Here is a 6,000-nt window from a genome sequence, read left to right as displayed (position 1 = left end):
TCATCTAAAAATGAAAAACAGTCAAAATGAAGTAAATTTGTTCTTTTCATCAGAACATACACAGCTGAGTAAGTTGCCTGTCATTACGGCATAGAAAATCCAACATCTGTATAAGTGATGAAATTTCATAACCTTCCCTGTATAACCTTGCTTGATTTTGACACTTGTGACTTATGACAGGTTTAGAGGTCAACCCTGAAGCGTGAGTATTGTTTCAATCATGCTGCTCCCTCTCATGAATTACGTTAGCAAGGGCTTGGTCACAGTTATCTGTGCAACAAAGAAATATTGTAGTAGAAGTTGTAGCATGGTAGGATAGTTACTGTGGTGATGTAGTTAAAATGCCTGGGAGAGAGATTTTCATTGTTGAAAAGTCTACATAATAAAGTTTAATGTAGTCCATGGGACACGGTTTTTTCTTAGGATTTATGAGTGGAGCTTGGTGAGTGCTACGTATTTTGGTCTGATCACCAAAATGGAAAATCAGAGAGGAAGGAAAGGCTCAACCAACACAATAATCTTTTGAGGTTTGGAGGAAAGGAAAAGGTTGATTTTGGACCTAAACAAAGTGTTTCATTGGGCTGAAATTGAAAGAGTTTTACACTTATTAGTTACTTTGATAATTTAGAAACTTTTTTCCCCTTTGCTTTTAAGTGCAATGCCTATTTTAATTGTAAAATTTATTTCGAAAATACCTGAGAGATTTTGAAAAATGTCAACACTGATATATTCTTTGGCCAAAAATATTCACCACACTCTGCTCAGTTTGGTGATCTCTTTTAGTCCTACTCTAACAACAGCTTTTGGCACACTAACTATTATTATTATTAATAATAACCATAATATCATCACCCAGCTGTGCTTAGAAGGCTTGGGCACCAGTCCCAGATCTGCTATGACAAATCTTTTCAGCTCTCTGGGCTTCTGTTTCACCTCCCACTCTTTGGCTCTCTTATCTAGTCAGATTTAAAGTCACAGGGTCAGGAACTCTCATATATGGAGCCTGTTACGTACACACCAACGCTTGTGCTACTGCTCCTGCTACAACCGCATGAATGGTGGATTTTCTGCTCCATCCTGCCCCATCTATCAGCCCACTACAGGGATTTCTGAAGTGTCTCAGCCTCCTAAGACAGCTAGCTCCATGGGAGAAGGGAAAATGAGGGAGCAAAACCAATAAGGAAATTATTTTTGTTTGCATTCTCCATGCAGAGCCCGAGTGGTTAGTCTGGGGAGTGGGTGAAACTGAACTGTGACTATAAGCATTGCAGCCACTCTTTGCTCAGCTGTGATTGACTTCTGTGTGAAGCAGAAGTCATGAGAGTAAAGAGTAATGTACAGCCAAAATACTCTTTGCTTCGAAGACCAGCAAGGATCTGAGGAGACTGAATGTAAATATAAAATAAAACTGAAAGAAAGGGAGTGAAAACTTGGCTTTTGGGGTTTTTTAACTAGGACACCTGTTTTGAGAGGCTTCATTCCATGTGTCTGTTACCAGGTAGAGGGGGGACCAAATGCTCCTTCTCCTCCCTGCATCTGTAGCTATGCTCCTGTCTAGAGAGTAGGTTGGGGAATTTGATATGTTGGAGAAGGAACCAGCAGTAAGCAAGACACAGAGCATTGAGCCAGTTAGAAAACTAGCACTTGCAGAGGTGCTGGTACAAAATCAACACACTTTGGAGGCCAAATGCTGGGAAAATAATTCTCAGAAAGGACTCAGAGAACCTATCTCATATTGTTTAATTTTCTTCTGTATCTGGGCCACTAGGGTTTTACGTATGTCTTTAATAAATCCATTAGCATAGCATCAAAGATAGCTGACAGCCTCATTTTCTTCTTCCATAGCATTTGACTACTTGGCAACATGATTTTTGAACCTGCTGCATGACATATTTTGGAGGAAGAACCTTCAAGAATGTGCAGAGCAGTAGAGTCTGGGTTTGATAGCAGACAGCAGGGCTGACCTGCTCTGCATTTCAGGTCTTTTTTCTTGACTGTGCTTCCCAGAAAACAGGATTAAAAGCTTGGGGATTTTGCTGCCAAACCATATGGAGTGTCCATTTTTATGCCTTCTGTGACTAGATAGTGGTGCGCCTGCCAAACAAGCGTAGCCTCACTGCTGCCCTCTCCACCCCACTTTCTGCAGACCCCAGATCTGGTTATCCACACTTTCATGTGTGACAGCATTGCTGAATGCCATTCCCAGCACATCAGAAAACCCTTGACAGGAAGAACACCTTGACAGGAAGAACAGCTGCTGCTGGCTCTGTTGACAGTGATGTGGAAACAGATTCAGAGGCTGTTACTAGCATAGGGCTGCATTGTCAGCTTTCAGAATTTGGGCCCAATAAAGAGGTTCAAACTGAGCTTGGTTAAAGCTCCTGTATTCATACTAAAGTCCAGACCTAAATCCTACCGTGTCAGAGGGTGGCTGTTTCTTACCTGTTGAAAAATTTCTCCTGGGACAAGTCACCAGGCCTGGCATCAAAAGGGTGATTTTTGAGCCTTAGAAATCTGTTTTGTGGGTTTTGTGCTAAGAGTGACTGAAACTTGCTACTGGTTCATTTCAACTACATCCACCGAACCGTAACTCACTACTGCATACAAGTTCAGCAGGAACATTCCCAAAACCCCCGTAGAAGAAATTTACGGTTGCTCAACGCTCTGTTACTGGCGGCCACAACTGTGTGTGCTCCACATGTCTTTGTAATCACTTAATGACTCATTTCCTTAATCTCTCATTTCCTATAGCCTTATTACAAGCAATTCATAAACCCAGATCCATAGCCGTTCTCTGGCTGTAGTCAGGAAGCACTGAACTGACTGCATCTGGTTGGTTGGCTGAAGTACCCCTCTCTATTCTCCTCCGAAACTTTCCACTGGACCCTGTCTTTTGCTGCAGTGACACCTACTGATGAGGTAAGAGCGTATTAACTACATGGTCCCTTGATGCCAAACGCAGCCAGCGACCACTTCCTGGTACTAACCAGATGTTTCTGCTCTTTTGGAGCAAATTTCACACTACACTGGAAGAAGTTTTGCACAGTCTTGACTGTAACATGCTAGTGGCCAGCAGACCTGAACAGAGATCAGTGCAGCAGGAGGAAATGGCACTTTGTGTCCAGGCTTCTCATTCAGCCATCAACCAGCTTATGGCCTTGGGAAGAAAATCTTGCAAGGCAACATCCCTGGGGACGCTATATGGCACTGAGGAAGCAGCCAAACAGCCAGCATGCCTTTGCTTTCCTCTGCAGATCCTTTTATTTTTCTGGAGAAATAACGACTGCCAGGAAGTTGTAACCCTGATACCTCCTCAAAACACCCCATGGTGACTGGAAGAAGGGGAGTCAAAGCCTGAGCCCCATTGCTTGGTGCTGCCAGGCCAAGGGTTTCTCTTTCAGTGAAAAGTGTTTCCCTTTCAAAGTCAGTCTTTTCCCTATACAATTGGGAAATTTCAGCTTCAGTTAAAACACTACAAAAAACCAACCTGCAGTATCTCAAGAAGAGAAGAAATGAGGTTAGTGCTCCAGAACGGCAAGAGGAGAGTCAAAGAACAAGTGAAGGAAATAAGGACACTTTCTCACTGGAGACCTTGGCTTTAACCCAGCTGGCCATGAATGTTATCTGTTCTCTAGTATACCTAAACATTGATTCATGTGGGAGACAGCATGATAAAGGAATGTGCATAGGGTAGGATTAGATAGGATAGGGTAGGTTAGGAATTGTCAAAACATTCCTCAATCTCCCCCTCTGCTTTGAGATCCTGTTTGGCTGGCACTGCAGGTTAACACCTTAAATCTAAGGCCAGCGACCCAGAGCCAATGGATAAGCATTGTGAAACAGTGTTGTAAATCCATGATCCCTAAGCCTGTGAAGGAAAGGGCTTCAATAATTGCAGAGACTTTGGGACATAACACATCTGCACTTCTGAAGAAGTTCTCTCTCAGACTAGAAAACCTGGCTACATTTTCACCATTATTTTGTAGGATTGCAATGCCTGAACATGAATTCCCCATGTCATTTTGATGCAGAAACAATGCATCTTCACCATTCATCTTCCACTTCACCATCATCACAGCACAAATGGGGCAAACACACTAAGAAGCTAAATGACCTACCCAATGTATAAAAGAGAAGCTTCCTGAGATATGGCAAAGTAAAGCAGAATCCACCTACAGCCTGCAATAAGGCTTTTGCCAAAAAGTAAAGGACCTCAAATAGAGGTCAATTTTGTCCTACAAATAGAAGGGACCTCAGGTACCTGTTTTTAAATACTAGCTTCATTATGTCAGGTACTCTGTGTTGTACCACCTCCTTCTGGATGGATTCTACTCACCTCTGCTGCCCATTTTTTCATGTAAATTCAAGGTCTTCTGGTCAAGAATCTGAAATCTCAGTTTTGTTTCTGTGACTTCTCCTGTAGGACCCTCCAGAAAAGAGGTCCTACCTTGAAAACATGAGTCTTTCTGAGGATGGCAGGTGCTACAAAAAGAGAGAAATCATGGATGCAAATCCTCTCATCTTTGATGAAGCTCCATGGTGAGATGATTGCGGTCAGCAGTTTGAAAAGGTCTTCAGCTTTTAAAGAAATTCTGTCATGGCTGATGGGGACATCAACAAGGGGTATCAAATCAGAGGGTTTCTATGGAGCCCACAAACATAAACAGCAAATCCTTCATGTATACCAAGTAAATTACAGCTGATAGAGTTCGGGAGAAGAGAAAAATGTCATGGTGGTGCAGACAGATAGACAGTAGACTGGCTTTGTAGTGTCTAATTTGTTAGAATAATGCAACAAGACAGATCACATAACATGAAAACCTTATCTAACTACCCCTGTACAGAACCTGACCTGGTGCTACAAAGAGCTCCAGTGTTGTCAGCTGAGAAACCACAGTGTTTGCACTGAGATCTCACAGTACCCCAGCACAAGAAGCCATGGCATCGCAGCAGATTATCTGTGATTTCCAGTTTTTGCAGGCACAAGAGGTCAGAGCCACAGCGCCTGCAGGGAATGTGACTTTTCAGCTGTCTTGCTCTCCACAGTAAACCTTGACCTTTGCACAATCTAATATCAAAGAACCAATTATTCTCAACACTCATATATTTTTCTCCGTAGACTCAATGCCACATGGTTGCCGGGGGCAAGGCATCATGCTAATCAAGGCAATAATTCAAGGGAAGGCAGTGGGGGGCTGTCATGATCAAGAGCCTAGGGTTCCACTTCTGCCTCTCAGCCACAAACATGGATTCAGTCATGCCTGCTTGTTCCCTCCCTCTCCCCAAGTCTGTGCCATGATCCTGTCCTGGTGTAAGCTATATAAAGAAATTAAAGGAGATACACCAGTGTATTCCACTATCTCTTGCCATACTCAAGTTTCCCTGTAACCTATAGGTCTCCTCTTGAAAGAGGCACTGTTGTCCAGTGCTTATTTATCTTTTCATTCCTCAGCACCCAGAATTAGCTCTTCTCTGTCCTTGTGCCTGCAGCAACTGGAGCCATTGGAAAAGTGACACTAGGAAAGTATCACTGTCTTGGTGGGATGGGGAAGAAAAGAGGAGGCTACAGTCCCACACCACAGACCCACTCAAATATCCCACTGCTTACTCAGTGTCCACAGCCTCCCTTGACCCTCACTTGCCACCACTGCATACTGTGAGCTCACAGCATCAGGATCAATGAAAAATCAAAGACACATCCAGGAAAGGCTCTTGCTTCCAACAGCAGGCATATGGAGCTGACTATAATTTTCCCACCCAAAGGCGTTAATGTGCAAGAAAATGCATTAAATATCACAAAGTGCTGACAACTTGGCTCACTGTGACCAACAAAATCCTGAAGTTAAGCAGTGAACACATTTCCCAGTTGTGTTGAGTATTAGCCTCAACCCAGGATGTCAATATAGATAAATATATCTCAGGGGGATAAATATATCTCAGACAGGTCAGAAATTCAGTTTGAAGTGCATTAAACCAGTGACTTTCCCAGGTTAATGTGGT

Source organism: Passer domesticus, chromosome 10 (genome assembly GCF_036417665.1).
Source record: "Passer domesticus isolate bPasDom1 chromosome 10, bPasDom1.hap1, whole genome shotgun sequence".
Lineage (NCBI taxonomy): Eukaryota > Metazoa > Chordata > Aves > Passeriformes > Passeridae > Passer > Passer domesticus.
This window is presented reverse-complemented; position numbering follows the sequence as displayed.